General features: G+C 37.0%; 1 pseudogene; it reads left to right on the top strand.

Annotated features, from left to right (window-relative positions):
- The first annotated feature begins 17,723 nt into the window (after positions 1–17,723).
- On the top strand, positions 17,724–18,222 carry LOC105710818 (adenosine 5'-monophosphoramidase HINT1-like; annotated as a pseudogene).
- Positions 18,223–18,545: the final 323 nt, after the last annotated feature.

The following is an 18,545-nucleotide window of genomic DNA, read 5'->3' as shown; positions in this document are numbered from 1 at the left end:
TGTCTATTTTTTCCTTCCATTCTGTCAAATTTTTCTTTATATATTTTGAGGCTTCAAAGGACAGGCTGATTTTCTTCCTGGGAGCTAGCACAGCTTGTGACTTTAAATGGAAGCCAATGCTCATCTGCCATTCCAAAAATCCCAGGGTCCTGCCTATGCTCTACACATAGAACAACAAAGCCTAGATGTCCTTTGAAGATTTGAAGCTAGGTGTAAACTTCTCCGATCTAGCTATGAAAGTCCTAGATGACATCTTCTTCCAATAGAAGGCTACTTTGTCCACATTCAAAAATCTACTGTTTAGTTTAGCCACCACCATTACTTATGTTTGCTAGATTTTCTGAATAACTTGATGCAGCTCCTACATCAGCACTTGCTGCTTCCCTTTGCATTTTTAAGAGGAATGGCATTTTTAAGAGGGATTTGTATGGGGATGGCTTCTTTCCTTAAACCTTATGAACCAGTCTCTTCTGGTTTCAAACTATGCTTCTCCACCTTTCTTATCTCTCTCAGACTTCATAGAACTGAAGAGAGGTAAGAGCTTCTGAATTAGTCTTCGGCTTAAGATAATTTTATGGTTGGTTGTATTTTCTGTTGAGAACACCAAAACTTTCTCCATATCAGCAACAAGGTTGTTTTGCTTTCTTATCATCCATGTGTTCACTGGAATAACGCTTTTAATTTCCTTCATGAACTTTTCTTTTGTAAAACTTGGCTGTTTGGTGCAATAGAACAGGCCTAGCTTTCAACCTGTCTCAGCTTGTGGCATGCCTTCATCACTATGCTTACTCATTGCTTGCTTTTGATTTAAAGTGAAAGACATGTAATTCTCCCTTTCATTTCAACACTTAGAGGCCATTTTGGGGTTAATTGCCTAAATTTCGATATTATTGTATCTCAGGGAATAGCAATGCCTGAGGAGAGAAAAAGAAATGGAAGGATGGCCAGCAAAGCAATTAGAATGTACACAATGTTTATCAATTAAGTTTGCCATCTTATATGCACATGGTTCTTGGCACTGCAAAACAATTGCAATAGTAACATCAAAGATACATATTACGGATCACAATAACAAATATCATAATAATGAAAAAGTTTGAATTATTGTGAGACAGAGACACAAAGTGAGCACATGCTGTTGGAAAAATGGCGTCACTAAGACTTAACTTGGGAAAAGTTTGCCACAAACTTTCAAATTGTAAAAAATGCAATATCTCAAAGTGCAATAAAGCAAAGCACAATAAAACAAGGTATACTTGTTTTGTTTTGTTTTTTGTCATTAAGTTATAGGAGTTTCTGATATATTTTGATATATTAACTCCTTATCAGATAATATGGTTTGCAAATATTTTCTCCCATTCCATAGGTTGCCTTCTCACTCTTGACTGTTTCAATTGCTGCGTAGAACCTCGTCCCACTTTTTAGTCTGATGCTACCCACTTGCCTATATTTGCTTTTCTTGTCTGTGCTCTTGGTGTTCATATCCATGAAATCATTGCCTAGACTAGTGTCATAGAGTTTTTTCCCTGTGTTTCCCCTAGTAATTTTGCAGTTTCTGATCTTATATTTAAGTCTTTATTTTGAGCTGATTTTGTATATGGCATAAGATAGTGGTCCGGTTTTATTTTTCCACATATACATATTTATTTTTCCAAAACCATTTGTTGAAGAGACTATCTTTTCTTCATTGTGTATTCTTGGTGGCTATGTCAGATCAGTTGACTATATAGATATGGGTTTTATTTCTAGGCTCTCTATTTTGTTCCATTGGTCTTTATGCCTGTTTTTATGCCACACCATACTATTTTAGTTGCTATAACTTTGTTTGTTATATATAATTTATATATAATATATAAATATAATATAACTATATATTACATAATTTAGATTATATACATTACATATAACAAAGCTATAGTAACTGAAACATTATAGTATATATAATAGCTTTGTTATATGTAATTCATATATATATATATATATATAAATTTCTTATATATATAAATTGAGACAGGGTCTTACTCTGTTACCTAGGCTGAAGTGCAGTGGTGCAATCATATCTCTCAAACTCCTGGGCTCAAGCAGTCCTCCCACCTGAGCCTCCTAAGCAGCTAGAACTACAAGCACATGCCACCATGTGAGGTTAATGCTTTGTAATATATTTTGACTCTAGGAAGTGTGATGCCTCCAACTTCATTTTATTTTATCAAAATTGCTTTGGCTATTCTGGGTCTTTTGTTTTCCCATGTGAATTTTAGAATTTTTTTTTTTTTTTTTGATGTCTGTAAAAAAAAAGCCATTGGGATATTTATGAAAAGTGCATTGAATATATAGATCACTTTAGGTAGTACTGACATTTTAACAATATTAGTCTTTTAATCTATGAGCGCAGAATATCTTTGCATTTATACATGTCTTTTAAAAATTTTTTATAAACATACTGTAGTTTTCAGTATACAAGTGTTTCACCTCCTTGGCTAAGTTTATTCCTAAGTACTTTATTCTTTTTGGTGCTTTTATAAATAGAATTTTTTTATTAATTTTTTTCAGATAGTTTGTTGTTAGTATATAGAACCAAAAGCCTTTAAAATTTGTTGTAGGGCAGTTCTACTAGGAATGAAATCTCTCAGTTTTTCTTCACCTGGAAATGCCTTTATTTCTCCTTCAATTTTGAAGAACAGTTTTTCTGGATATAGATTTCTTCATTGGCAGTTCTATTTTTCTTTTGACACTTTAAATACGTCATCTTACCATCTTTTGATCTCTATGGTTTCTGAAGAGAAATTAGCTATCTATCTTATTGAGGATGCCTTGTTCATGAAGTCATTCTCCCCTGCTGCTTTCAAAATGTTGTCTTCTTTTGGCTTTGGACAGTTTAATTACAGTGTATCTTGGTGTGTACTATGGTCTAGTTGTGTCCTCCCAAATTCATGTGTTAAAACCTTATCCCCAGAATGATGGTATTAAATGATGGGACTTTGGGAAGCTGACTAGAACGTGAAAGTGGAGCCCTCATGAATGGGGTTAGTGCACTTATAAAATAGAACCAAGGGACTTCATTTGTCCTTTTCTACCTTGTGAGGATGCATCAAGAAGGTGCTATCTATGAACCAGAGAGCAAGCCCTCATCAGACACCAAATCTGATGGCATCTTGATTGAACTCCCCCATCTCTAGAACTGTAAATAAGTTTCTGTTGTGTATAAGCCATCCAGTTTGTGGTAATTTGTGTTAGCAGCCTAAATTGACTAAATTTGGTTATTTCTGAGTCTATCCTATGTGGAATTTGTTGAGCTTCTTGAACATGTAGATTTACATTTTTCATTGAATGTTGGTATTTTTAGCCATTGTTTCTTGAAATATATGTTTTGTCCCATCTTGGTCCATTTGCTATAAAAGAATACCCAAAATAGGGTAATTTTTAAAGAAAAGATGTTTATTTGGCTCACAATTCTTCAGGCTGTACAAGAAGCATGTTACCAGCATGTGCTTCTAGTGAGGGCCTCAGACTGCTTCCACTCACAGTGGAAGGTGGAGAGGAGATGGTGTGTGCGGAGACAACATGGTGAGAAAGTGTATTAGATAATTCCTACATTGCTATAAAGAAATGCCTGAGACTGGATCATCTACAAAAGAAAGAGATTTAATTGGGTCACAGTTCTGCAGGCTTTAAAGGAAGCATAGTACTGGCATCTGCTCAGTTTCTTAGGAGGCCCCAGGAAGCTTACAATCATGGTAGAATGTGAGGGGGAGCAGGTATTGCACATGGTGAGAATTGGAGCAAGACAGAGAGTGAGAGAGAGTGCTATACACTTTTAAACAACCATTTCTTGCAATAATTCACTCACTATCATAAGGATAGCACCAAGGGAATGGTGATAAACCATTTGAATTAGTCTGTTCTCACACTGCTATGAAGAACTACCCGAGACTGTGTAATTTATGAATAAAAGAGGTTTTATTGACTCACAGCCACACAGGCAATACAGGAGGCATACTGGAGAGGACTCAGAAAACAGAATCATGGCAGAAAGTGAAGGGGAAGCAAGCACCATCCTCACATGGCAGAGCAGGAGGGAGGCAGAGTGAAGGAGGAGGTGCTACACATCTTCAAACAACCAGATCTCATGATAACTCTATCATGAGACAGCACTCAGGAATGATGCTAAACCATTAGAATCCACTCTCATGATCTAATCACCTCCCACAAGGGCCCACATCCAATACTGTAGATTACATTTCAGTATGAGAATTGGGTGGGGACAAGTATCCAAACTATATCAGAAAAGAAGCAAGAGAGAGATGGAGGAGGCATCAGGCTCTTTTAAACAATCAGCTCTCACAAGAACTAATAGAATAAAAACTTACTCATTACCATGAAGACTGTACTAAGTCATTAATGAAGAAACTGTCCCGATGACCCAAATACCTCCAATTTAGCCTCACCTTCAAAATTGGGTACCAAATTTTAACTTGGGATTTGGGAGGACAAATACCCAAATTATAACATGCCTCTTTCTCCCTCTTTGCGTCTGTGACGTTCACTATGCGTGTGTTGACTTTCACTATGCATATGTTGTTATGTTTAACGTCGTTCCACCTATCTCTTAGGCTCTGCTCATTTTTCTTCATTCCTTTTTTATGTTCCTCAGACTGCATAATTTCAACTGGCCAGTATTTATGATTTTTTATTCTTTCTTCTTCCTGCTGAAATTTGCTATAGAACCCCTCCAGTGACTTTTTGATTTTCAGTTATTGTACGTTTGCTCATGCATCATTCTTTTGATTTTCTTTCTTTGTCCATCATATCCTTTAGCTCTTTGAGCACAGTTAAGACACTTGATGTAAATATTTGTTTAGTAATTCTAATGTCTGGGATTCCTGTCAATTAATTTATTTCCCTTTGAGTTTGCCATGCTACCATTTCTTCTTGCACACCTTATAATTCTTTGTTAAAAACTGGCATTCTGATTATTATATGTAGCATTTCTGAAATATTATTATTTCCCTTCCCTGAAGCTTGCTGTTTGTTCTTGTTGTGGGTTATAGTTATCTTTTTAGTGGCTTTAAAAACTAATTTTATGGCTGGGCGTGGTGGCTCACGCCTGTAATCCCAGCACTTTGGGAGGCCGAGGCGGGTGGATCACAAGGTCAAGGGATCGAGACCATCCTGGTCAACATGGTGAAACCCCGTCTCTACTAAAAATACAAAAAATTAGCTGGGCATGGTGGCACATGCCTGTAATCCCAGCTACTCAGGAGGCTGAGGCAGGAGAATTGCCTGAACCCAGGAGGCGGAGTTTGCAGTGAGCTGAGATCGCGCCATTGCACTCCAGCCTGGGTAACAAGAGCAAAACTCCGTCTCAAAAAAAAAAAAAAAAAACTAATTTTATAATGTGTAGTCACTCAAGTCTTTCCCATTAGTTTGGTGGTCAGAATATTTATAAAGACCAATTTGTTAAAGTACTGGTATTAGATTTATGTGGTCTCCAATAGAAACTCAAACAAATAAAACTGGAAAACTTTACATAAAAAATAAGAATTCAGGAAATTACAGCAGTTTAAGGTTTTCTCTAATTTAGTTATAATGTAAATTTTTGAGTTAAAATTTTCCATTTCCCTAATTTTGTTTTTTGTGGAAATTTCAGTTTTAACATGAAGATGTTAATTACTTTTAAAGATTCAGTGTTTACCAAAAAATTAATATAAAAGGCAATTTTAATTTTTCTAATTAACTGCTAGTCACCTCATGACATTTTTGCAAACTTCTGTCTTCCTAATAGAATCCCTTTTTATTTAAGACTACAACATGAGTGTTAGTTACATGGTTAATATTTCAGCCTCCTTCTAACTGCAGGCAACCATGTGATAGTGTACTGACCAAAGAGATTTAGAAGAGTTGCTGTGGAAGACTCTCATTTCTTGTTCACAAGAACCAAGCTCACCTAGACTTTCATCTCTTTGTCTTTCTTTCTTCTTTTTTCCTGGACTATGCACATGTGACCTGAAGGTGCAGCATCCTTCTTGTCTACACATTGCAGATTGCAGATCAAAAATGTGAAAATATCCTGGCTGCCTGATGTCACTACAGGTTAATAAAGAATACCTCAGAGATTCAAATCTAAACAAAATGCTAAGTCACATTCCTCCACATTCACAATTAAAACAATTGAGTGATTTGTGTACAGATGATGAGGGAGAGAACAGAACTCACAAAATACGGTTTTCTTGTTTGGGTGGGCTGCTTGTTATGGCGTTAAGGCACAGGCACCATATTTTATTGTGTTTGATTATTTACTTGTAACCTATACCATCAGATAGTAAGGATTTGGGGGCAAGGACCTTTTTCTGTGTTATTCACCATTATGTCCCTTATATCTAGTACTATGAGGTTAAGCACAAAAAAAGGTACTCAATAAATACTTGTTAAATTTAAAAAATGGAAAAAATAATAAGTATAGTTTAGGACACAGTTTATCATGTCTGTGACAATGGTAAGTGTAAAGCTAACACTAATGTAATCGCCCATCAGATTCTTCCTACCTGCCCCACAGACAAAATCATTTTACTCAGACCACAGCTATGCAGTAAAGAAAGAGTTTAACTGATGCAAGACTGGCCATGACATACAGAAGATGGAGTTATTAAAATCAGTTGCCCTGAAGGCTTGGAGGTTAGGGGTTTTCAAGGACAGTTTTGTGGGCAGGGGACTAGGAAATGGGTGCTGCTGATTGGCTGGGGAAGCCATTACAGGGGAGTGGAAGATGGTCCTTGTGTATTGAGTCCACCTTTGGGTGGGGGGTGGGGATCATAGGACCAGTTGATTCATGAGTCAGGAGTTCAGGTAGAGTCAGCTGTGGTCAGAAATGCAAAATTCTGAAAAGAAATCTCAAAGGTTAATCTTGGGTTCTACAATAGTGATGTTATCTACAGGAGTAATTGAGGAAGTAACAAATCTTGTGACCTCCAGAACAAGGGCTAGAAATCGTTTAACTATACTTACATCTTAGCAGAAACCAGGCCCCTCTCATAATTCAAACCTTATGGCCTTTCATAAATTTTATAAAGGTTGTTTAGTTTTGGGAATGGCTATTATCGTTCTTGCTTTCAGGCTAGACTACAAACTATATTTCTCCCAAAGTTAGCCTGGCATACAGTGGAAATGACCAAAGAAAACTTGGAGGTTAAAAGCAAGGATGGAGCCAACTATGTCAGATTTCTATTATTGTCATAATTTTGCAAAGGTTGTTTCACTAGTAGTTAACGTTATCTAAGTATTTGCCATATGCCAAAATTTGTACTAAGAGCTTTACACACATTGATTCATTTAATTTCAAAAACAAAAGATTAATAGGTAGATATCAGCATTGCATCCATTAAGATAAGGAGATTGAGGTAAGAAGTGCATTAACTTGTCTGAGATTACACAGCTTATGTAGAAGAGCTTGGATTCTAATTCAGTTGGTCTGGATTCAAAGCTTATGCACTTAACAATTACCCTCTACTACCTGTACTTCCTCCCCCAGCTGAGGCAGGACACAGGCTATATATGTACAGCTCCTGTGTCCAGCCTTAGCTGAGGGAGGAAATGTAGGTAGATAGATAGATAACTGTGTTAATGGGAAGTATGGAGCTAACACTGACATCATCACTCATCAGTTTCTTCCTACCTGCTGCACAGACAAAATCATTTTACTGAGACCACAGCACTGCAGTGAAGAAAGAGTTTAATTGAAGCAAGATTGGCCATGCCAGACAGAAGAAGCATTATATATAACTCATATCTACATATGAGTTAAAAGTCATTTTCCAAACAGAATTGGAAGAAGGAAAGTTATGCACCTGAATTTCAATGTCTCCGGCAGAGCTGCACCAGTTGTTAGGAAGCCTCACAAGATGGCTCTATTTACCACAATCAAGCATCTAGCTGTCAGATATGCCTGTCAAAAATTCAGATCTGCTCATGCTGCTTTTGTTAATTTAGTATAAGAAACTTGACTCACACTAATTTATAAATGACTAAACTACTAAAATCAGAATGCCTATTGACTCATATAGAGAAAGTTAATTGATGGAATAAACATCTGTGCAAGGAAAGTAGTGTTCAAAAGAGGTTTTTAGAATAAAATAAGAACTGGGAAAATTTGTAAAAATATTGTAATGCTTAAAGACTCTAGTATTTCATACACTGTACTTCACCAGTGATATATCCGCCAGGTAGACATGACTGAGCACCCTCTCCCTTGGCCTATGAATGGGCATGGTCTGTTTCTGTATCTCTCACCCTCTTGAGTCCTTCTGGTTGACCTACCCTGTCTTTAGATTTCAGTCAAGATTTCCTAACATGACTACCTTTTCCTGAGAAGATGTCTTCATTTACAGTTAAGTCCGAAAAGGGCAACCTGATTTGTTTCCCCAAGTTACTTGTCTCTTCCTACCTCCCTTTCACCTGTATTATTTGCTGACTTTCATATGCTTCTTTTTAGTCACAGTACAAGAAACATGGAACCTCTATCTTGAGACTAAAACCTCCCCACTCTGTGCTTTTGTCTCCCACTCCTTCTTTTACTTTTTTTTTTTTAATTGCATTTTAGGTTTTGGGGTACATGTGAAAAACATGCAAGGTTGTTGCATAGGTGCATACGTGGCAGTGTGATTTGCTGCCTCCCTCCCTTTCACCTATATCTGGCATTTCTCCCCATGCTATCCCTGCCCAACTCCCCACCCCCCCACTGTTCCCCCCTCCCCCCCAACAGACCCCCGTGTATAGTGCTCCCCTCCCTGTGTCCATGTGTTCTCCTTGTTCAACACCCGCCTATGAGTGAGAACATGTGGTGTTTGATTTTGTGTTCTTGTGTCAGTTTGCTGAGAATGATGGTTTCCAGGTTCATCCATGTCTTTTACTTTTAATACTGTGACCACTATTGGTGGTCTGTCCTTTCTTCTGCACTTTCAACTTCAACTTTACCAACTCATAAGATTGATCAAATGTCTACCATTAAAGAAAAAAGGCCACAATTCCATGTTCCCTTTAAAAAAGAACAGGAAGCTCTCTTTCATTCCTATGTCTCTTTTAAGTATTGCCATGCCTCCTACAACCCACAGCCAACCTCCTTGACAGATTGACTCCCATTTACTATTCCACTTCTTTACTTTTGTGACTTGCCAATTCACCACAATCTGGCCCTGGCTCCCACTGCTTCAATAAATATACTTTGGCACACATCCTCAATGGCATCCCATTTGTCAGATGCAGTGACCTTCTTTTTTGTTACATCTTTTTGACCTCATCAGCATTTGGCACTATTGAGCACCTGTGTAAAGTTCTCATCTCTTTCTCTCACGACACTATGTCTCTTAGTTTTCTGTCTATGCTTTCCTCCTCATCTACTTTGTGTGCTCTTTTTCTTTTTCTTCCCCGTAAATGTATGTGTTCCCTAGGGCTTTGTCATTGGCTCATTGCTATTTATTGTGTATACATTCTACCTCCATGATTATTCCCATTTCTACAGCTTCTACTGCCAATCATATCACTAATGCAGATTCTCACTGGGGCTCCAGATGCATATATTCATTAAAGGACATCTCAATTGACATTTTAAAACTGGAATTCAATATTTTCTTCAAAATCAGCTCATTTCTCTTCTTGTTCTTGGCACTGTTTGTCCAGCCAAATAAGAAACTTGAGAACCATTCCAAGCTTTTCTTATATCTCCCGACCCCTCACTAAATTAGTGGCAACAGCCAATCCTATTAAGTCTATTGCTATACTTCTTTGGTAGTTTTAACATTCTCTTTATTGATCACATGCTGAGAGAGAAGTTCTCTAGAGTTTTCATTTCTGTCTTATGACATTTTCCCTCAAAGTTGTGAAACCTCATAAAAGAGGTTTGTAATATTTCATATTTGATTGCCCAAATACTTTATCTATTGGCAGAAAAATCTCCTGTAACTTCTTTTGATGTGAATGAATATACCTCTTCTTAGGCGCTAGAGGAGCTTTGAGGAAGAGCCAGATATACCCCACTATAGTTATTTCTTACTAACAAGCAAACACAATTAATGTAATATTTAAGTATGGTTGCCAGGTGCAATACATCTAATTAAATTTGAATTTCAGATAAAGAGCAAATAATTTTTTTAGTATAAGTATGTCCCATGCAACAATTGTGGCATACTTATGTTAACAAAAACTCATGATTTATCCAAAATTCAAATTTAACTGGGCAGATTGTCCTAGTCAGAAATCAAAGGGTAAGCTTGGCTCAACCTGTCACTAATGAGCTGTTACATGAATCACTAAATAAATTATAATCACTTCAGATCCCCCTACACCCGTATTCTAGGACAATAGATATTTTTGAAAATGAGAAGACAGAAACTCAAGTTACATTATCTAAGATCACAGATGTGGAAAATAGCTGGTCTATTATGGCAGGGTGCTTAACTCCAAACTAGTTCTCTTTCTACTATACCCTGCTCCTTATAGGTTAGCCCTGTAATAGTGGAGAGGAGAAAACACACTTAGGTATCTCTAGAGTAGTTACTTAGTATACCTAGACTCCAAGAAAACATCAATACAACTTCTAAACTAAATTACAACAGAAATGTATTGTAATCTTAAAGTTAATAAAATCAGAAAAGCTTTAATTATAAAAATCTTGAGCCAAATTGTTGGAAATTGTATTAAAATGTTGATTAATTGAAGCATTAAAATTGGAGAAAATTAGTTAGGCAAATCATTTTCAAAATATTCTTGTGTTTCTTTCCCAGATTGAGAAGCTGTTTCCTTAGTAGAAACAGTGTGTTGCTCCTGACACCACGTGGCCACTTTATGTACTGCTTTTAACATTGAAGACTAATGGTCTAGCCACGGGGAAAAACGCAATAAAAGCATACTGTGAGATGCAAGAAGATACCATTTATTACCATTTATCTATTTAAAAGTTGAAGATTATTATAAAAGTTACCATTAGGTGATTATCAAGTTTTTCATATCTATACTTTAAGCCTTTATTCCCAATTTTGTTACTGGTGTCAGCCGGTACTTTTAGAAACATGTAATCAATTTTAAATTTCTTGACAGTAAGCCAAGTGTTTTGTATTATCTCTTTTGAGCAAACTAACAATTGTTATAGTACAGCAATTAGAAAAACCAATTTTTAGCATCAGATGAACTTGGTTCCCTCCACCTCCTTCAACTCTTATGTACTGCTGAGGCCTCTTCTAGCCACAGACTGTCCTGCACTTATCCCAAAGCAGCATATATAGGACATCACTGCTAAAATCTTGGCCACTAGCTGATGTTCCCAAAACTGGGCATTATCAATGCTTCCCCAACCACAGCTAATGCCTTAAAACCTTCTTTGTGCCAGTAGGCACGCTGTTCTTGAACTACACATCCGATGAAAGCTGTGTTTTATTACCCACAAAATCTGGAAGGATGTTCTTATTCTTTTTTTATGCAACACTGTCTCATGTACATTAAAGTACTGTCGTACTCCCCAGTGTCTAACAGAACTTTAAATGAAATTGATTCCTGGAAGTCCATCATCAGACATATTTAAAGTGCAGTAGTAAATACAACTTAGTCTTAAGCTGGCATATCTTCCTCACTTTTCACATGTACTCTTAGTTTCAAAATTTAATCTGTTGTTGCAACAATTACACAAATGTTCTACAGATACAAGAAAACATGCCTGTATATTTCCTGAGGAGTTTATCAAAATGTTAGGTCAGTGACAAGTCTAATATTATGAGGATAGATTTAATGTTCCAGTTATTTGATCTTGTTTCTATCAGGTATGAGCCATGTCTGCAAATATTTTATTCAGCTTTAGATGTTCAGAAAGTGCACAATATAGCTCTCAGCTGAACATGGTTGACAAACCTTGAGCTCGACAACCATTAGGGAGAGAGGGGTGGATATAAATTTAGTTTTAAACAACATGTCGCAGATAATGTTTTATTGTATATGCATGTTTTCACTGACAAGAGGAACTTTTTGGGATTATACATAATTTTAAATGAAATTATGCTTTTACATTAATATTTCCCTCTGAATTAAATCAGAATTTATCATCTATACCTCAGATATATATCTTTTTGTTAGATCTTTAAAAAAACTTTACACAAACATATTACATATGCTTTTCTATATATTAAGTGGGCTATTCTGAATGCCTTCTTGATTGATTAATGTCAAAAAGACTATTCTTATAAGTGAGCTTTTATAAGTTCTGGGAAGTCTAGTCAATCAATGACAAGAGTAGCTCAAATACATTATAACCTTGAGTGGTGATATTGATGTAAATGTTGTATATGAAACAGTCAGCACTAGGTCGAGTTATATTTTTATATTTGAAAAATGCTTGCTACAAAGATTACTGTGAATTATGTTAGAGTCCAGAAAGAAATTCAAATAAGTTTGTTTTTTCCTTTTTTTTTTTTTTCTGGAAGACGGTGCTATGTGTTAGAGAATTACAAAAGAGAAAAGCAAGTAAATAAAAGCTTGTAAGAAAACTTGAATCTTTTAAGCATGAAAGTACATTCCTGACGAAGTAAGGGAAGCGAAAACTATTAATAGTAAATTTCCAGTGGAGAAAGCTGGCAAATATCACCTTCACCAGGTGGAATTACATAACAAGTGATATCATATGATATCATGTATCTCTTGATAATATGTAATGAGGAAAGAACGTCATTTCTGTGACATTCTTTCCAAAAATCAAAAGCTCCAGTATAATCATGAGAAAAAACCAGATAAACCGAAATTGGGAGACAGTGTACAAGTGCCTGACTAGTATTTTTCAAGCTACCAACGTCATTAAGGATAAGAAAAGGCTGAGAAACTGTCACAGAACAGAAGACATGACATGACATGACAAGTAAATGCCATGTGGTACCTGGATTGGCTCCTGGAACAGAAAAAGGTCATTAAGCGGAAAGCTGGTGAAATTCATATAAATCTGGATTAAATTGTTAAAATTGTTAATTGTTAAAAAAATGCATTTCTGAGTTCATAAAAGTGGACAACATGCTTGAGATTGATTTTTCAAGTGGTGATAATTGTACTTAATTATTTACACTCTTTAGCAACCTATCAAAACCCTGCAGAGAACTGTGACAATGCTACCCAAATCAAAAGACTTTTTCTAAAGTTAGATATTTAGGTCTTCTCTACTGTATGCACTTTCACTCCTCTAGAATTGTCCATTTACATGAGTGCTAGAATACAGACATTGTTACATATTCAAGAATTCCCAGAAAGCAATAAGAAGTTTCAGATTAGTATAACTGTCTGAATAGTATCGCATTAATCTAAGACACGAAGAGGGATGGGCAGGGTTTGGTAAGAAAAATAATCGATTTAAGTTCTGAATGTGATAAGTTTTAGGGACCTCTGGTGGCAGCTACAGGTGTGACCTGGAGCTCAAGGGAGAGAGCTGTCAGTGACACAGATGACATAGATTTGAGAATCATTAGCCAATAGTAAGACTCCCTCAGGGATTGGGAAGGCAGAGAGGAGACAAACCTATTCCTTTCAGTCTGTTTTTTCTCACCAGTGTCATGAGCACACAATTAAGAAACTCAACTAAATGGGAATTGGTTTACATCACTTTTCCAGCCCATGTGTCTACAAAAATTTCAACTTTAAAGCAGCACTTTGCATAATGATATAAAATGTTGATGGAAAATGCAAGCAATCACACAGACTACCAACATTTTCAGCAAGCTGAAGATATTCTAAACTAAATTTTATCTCACTCTTTGACTGCAGTGTTTCATTTGACATCTGATGTTGTGGGAGAAGTTAAAAGGTGAAAAACTGACCACAGATTCATGCAGGCATTGAAATCAACATGAGACGGTCAAAATGAGAGGATGTTCCTGGTATCTATATCTGGAAGAAATCCTGCTTGTTTTACCATTTATTAATTACCAAATAACTAACTGTTACAATTCTACATGAAATAGTCTCTTATGCCTCCATTTATCCTAAAGAAGAAAGAAGAGTCTTACAGGTTTTGGTCCACTTAGATTTTCTAGGCCTTTCCTGTAAATCACTTCAGATTCAGATTTTTATGTGGATCTGGAGGCTTTGCAGGATTGATGGTGCATGTTTTTAAAGTGCAGATATGGGTTTTGGTGTTTGTAGTCCACTCATTTTAATGGTCTCATTTTGTTTATATCCACCAGGGGTTCCTATAAGAACTCTTTGAGGTGGCTCTGCACTGTCCAGCTTAGAGGTCAGAGCGATCAGTCAATTGCTAGGACATTGGACTCTTGCCATAAGTGTTAGGTCGGGAATTGCTGTAATTTCTCACCGGGTGGAATTTCTCAAAGGTGAACTTGATAACAGAAAATGTAAGAGATACAAAGATGTGAAGAAAAGGCAGCATCCCTCACAAAGATTTATCCTGGTGACAGGACAGAACTAAAAGGAAATTTTGTTGCAGATTAGCACTTCTTAACTCCTTTGGCTTGGGCTCTCAAAATCAGCCATTTCTGAAATATTGAAAAGAGCATCTAGCCTGTAATCTCAGAACTTTGGGAGGCCAAGGCAAGAGGGTCACTTGAACCCAGAAGTTCAAGACCAGCCTGGGCAACATAGTGAGATCCTGTCTCTATGAAAGATTTTTTAAAAATAGCCTGGCATGGTGGCAGGCACTTGTAGTTCCAGCTTCTCAGAATGCTAAGTGGGAAAATTGCTTGAGCCTAGGAGTTTGAGGCTGCAGTGAGCTATGATTGTGTCATTGCTTTCCAGCCTGGGTGATTAAGACTCTGTCTCTAAAAGAAAGAAATGAAAAGAAAAAAAAAGGGAAAGGAAACACAAAAAGAAAAAGAAAAGAGCATGCATCTACAAAAAGTGTTGCCTTGGACATTTGAGAAAGAGCAAGCTAGGAAAAGGTAAATGAAATATTTTAGAAGAGGTTTAATATGGAGAAACAAACTCACGTGGAAAACTATTCCAGCAGCAATGATAAACCAAGAGGAAAGAAAGAATGGCCTTAGACATCAAAACTGATCTCAAGAAGCTTACTGCTGTTCCTCCCTGAAGCCAATCACCATTCTACAACTCCTGCCTGGGGCCCCAGAATCTACCACTCTCTAGATCACACTTTCTCTCAGTCCCCGTAGTCATGTTTCTATTATTATTCTTTTTCCATATAAAATGACAAATATCTATTTGTATAATTTGTTCTTACATTAAACTATGAATTCTTTTATCCTGGCAACAGCATTCCTGGAGATTTGCAACTCCTCACCATTACCATAGGAGGTGACGAACTATTTTTTTCATGTATTTGTTTACATATTTTCTCCCCCTTACCTCACTAAACTGTAGGCAACACAGTACCAGGATCACATCTATTTGGTTCACTGCTGTATCCCCAGGGACTAAAATAGTGTCTGGCAGGGAGTAAGTAAACATCACTTAAACGGATAAATGGTCAGGAGAATCAACACAATTTCTTGCAAGATCATATGGCACATATGCGGCAAAGAAAAATTTGAACCCAGTTTTGTCTGACACCAAAGGTCAGTTGTGCTCAACCTCTGTATCAATTAATGACTAAAACCCTCTCAAAATCCCCAAGCCATTAAGTGATCAATCCAACAATCCATATTCATCAAGCTTACCTGATACACAGAAAGAGAAAAGGTTGTAACTGTCACAGCACACATTGCTGTGACTGCCATATCTTCACATGGTATTCAGATCTCAAGACCTGAAATGCCTGGAATAGTTAGGGTATACTTTGAATAGTCAATATTTATTGAATGCTTAATAAACCAGAATTATTTAAGGAGTTTGAGATATTTTCTGATGCAATGCTTACACTATACTTTTTGAGTGAGGTAAATACTATTATTAATTATTATAGATGATGTAACTAAACACAGAGAGTTTGAGTAATTGCACTACTTCCAGTGCCGAGAGGGGTACAGCTAAGATCTAAACCCAGACAATCTGTCTTCCAATTATGCTCTTAACTATGATATACTGCCTTTCTAAAATTTGAAGTATTGAGGGGCTTTGGGAGAGTAGTTAGCTTCGCCTTTGCAAAGGCTACTTTCTATTTTCAGTGCCTAAAATTAATCCTGATAATAGTAGGTGCTCATTAAATATTTATAGAATGAATCTAACTAGCTATTGTCTCATATGAAGATTGCAGACTAGAGAAGATGGAACTCAGTGGAAAAGTGAGAAGTCCTATGCTTTAAACCATACCCCAGCATAGTGAGAACTTAAGGGGAGCACGTAAAAAGAAGGAAGACTCTGAAGACGTGGAAAGGGTGAGGGAAGCTCCTAAAAAGGCAAAACAAATAAATGAGGTCAAAAGGACTACCACAATATCCAGATTTACTAATAATGGCCCTTTCAATGAACTTATATAATTTCCTCTAAGACCAACTTGGTGGCAAAAACATCGCCAGGGAATCTACCTTGCTCTGATTCTTTAGCTCTGGACACATGCCACAGCTGACACATGAGGACTAGGGATCTCTTCATGTACACCTTTGTGGCAACTTCCCATTCTTTCCAAAGGCATGGGGACCACACAATTTACTGTGGACATCTGGTCACACCACTAATAATCATCTTTTGAGTGTCTCTAAGTCACCATGTTAGGCAACTATAGCAATAGGCCAGGCTTGAGAACATGCATGACTATGATTTGGCTGTTCATTTCAGAGAAAAAAGAAAGGGATGGTTGTAGAAAATATGAGGATAAAAAATTATCAACAGGTCTTGATAGCTGACAGGATATAAAATAAGAGAAAACAGAGTCAATGAGTTGGACTAACTCAAAACGATGATGGTTAAATATTAGAATTCAATAAAGGGATTTGTCAGGGGAGAATAATAATGGTGAGAAAAGATGATGAATTCAGTTTTTAAGATATTAGATTTTTGGAGGTAAAAATGATATTTAGATATAAATACCTAAATACTACTTTAAAATATTGTAGATATGGTTTTTAAGTCCTCTTGTTGGAGGTGATTTGTGAAAACTTGAGAGAATATATGTAACCTTTATTTGTGGATTCTGATGTTCTTTGCACTAGATGAGAAATTGAGAGTAGAAAGAAGAATGACAAGATTTACATTCTCCTGAGGAAGGACCCTCAGGAGAGCACCCATTAAACATAATTAGCTATAGAAAGAGACTTGGAAAAAAATTTGGTACAATGAAGAAATTAATGCTCAAGGCTCAGTGGAAGGAAAAGAAAGAGGAGGTCTCAGAGAGTTAATTAAGGAAGTAAGCATCAAAGTATGGCAATAACTAATTATGTTAAGACAAATGTACCAAAATGGAGCTAAATTTCGAGAAAAAAAGTGATGTCAAAAAGAATATGGCAGCTGGGCATGGTGGCTCACACTTGTAATCCCAGCACTTTGGGAGGCCGAGGCAGGCAGATTGCCTGATGTCGGGAGTTCGAGACCAACCTGTTAACATAGTGAAACCCTGTCTCTACTAAAAATACAACAATTAGCTGGGCATGGTGCCTGTAGTCCCAGCTACTCGGGAGGCTGAGGCAGGAGAATCGCTTCAATCCGGGAGGTGGAGGTTGCAGTGAGCCGAGATCGGGTAACTGCACTCCAGCCTGCACACAGAGCAAGACTCTGTCTCAAAAAAAAAAAAAAAAAAAAAAAGCCGGTTCCTCCCTCCTTCGGAGCCTCTCCCCTGGCTGCCGTGCAGGAGAGGGACTAAGATGGCAGATGAGATCACCAAGGCTTAGGTCGTTGGGCCCGGTGGCGACACGATCTTCAGGAAGATCATCCGCAAGGAAATCCCAGCCAAAATCATTTTTGAGGATGACCGGTGCCTTGCTTTCCACGACATTTCCCCTCAAGTGCCAACACGTTTTCTGGTGATACCAAAGAAACATATATCCCAGATTTCTGCAGCAGAAGATGATGATGAAAGTCTTCTTGGACACTTAATAATTGTTGACAAGAAATGTGCTGCTGATCTGGGCCTGAATAAAGGTTATCGAATGGTGATGAATAAGGTTCAGATGGTGGACAGTCTGTCTTTCACGTTCATCGCCATGTTCTTGGTGGTCGGCAGATGCATTGGCTTCCTGGTTAAGCACGTTTGGGGGATTATTTTCCCTTCTCTAGGCAATGATTAAGTTAGGCAAGTTCCAGTGTGTTAAGTAGCACACTTATTTTTGCCTATGTATACAGAGATTCAATAAATAATTTTAAAACTGGGTACATAATAAAAAACATTGTTGCATGGTTAAAAAAAAAAAAAAAGAATATAGCAATCAATTTTACCTGGGAGGAGTAGGGGAGACTCTGGTAATGCATCTCACAGAAGAGGGTAATTAAAATTGTCTTCAGAGGACTTTTCTATTTTGTTCATTGCTATATCCCTAGTTGTGAATGTCATACAATTATATGAACTGAATCTTTTTTCTTTATGTGTTGACCTGGAAATATGACCATGATTTTAAATGAATAAGCAACAGAGTATACCAGGAGCTATTGGCAGATCTTTTAAAAATAAATTAGGGGCTTTGGTGGCC

Source organism: Aotus nancymaae, unplaced genomic scaffold (assembly GCF_030222135.1).
Source record: "Aotus nancymaae isolate 86718 unplaced genomic scaffold, 86718_ANA_hifiasm-v0.15.2.pri h1tg000036l, whole genome shotgun sequence".
In the NCBI taxonomy this organism is placed as follows: domain Eukaryota; kingdom Metazoa; phylum Chordata; class Mammalia; order Primates; family Aotidae; genus Aotus; species Aotus nancymaae.
The sequence above is the reverse complement of the archived record's forward strand: the minus strand, read 5'-3'. Positions and strand labels throughout refer to the sequence as shown.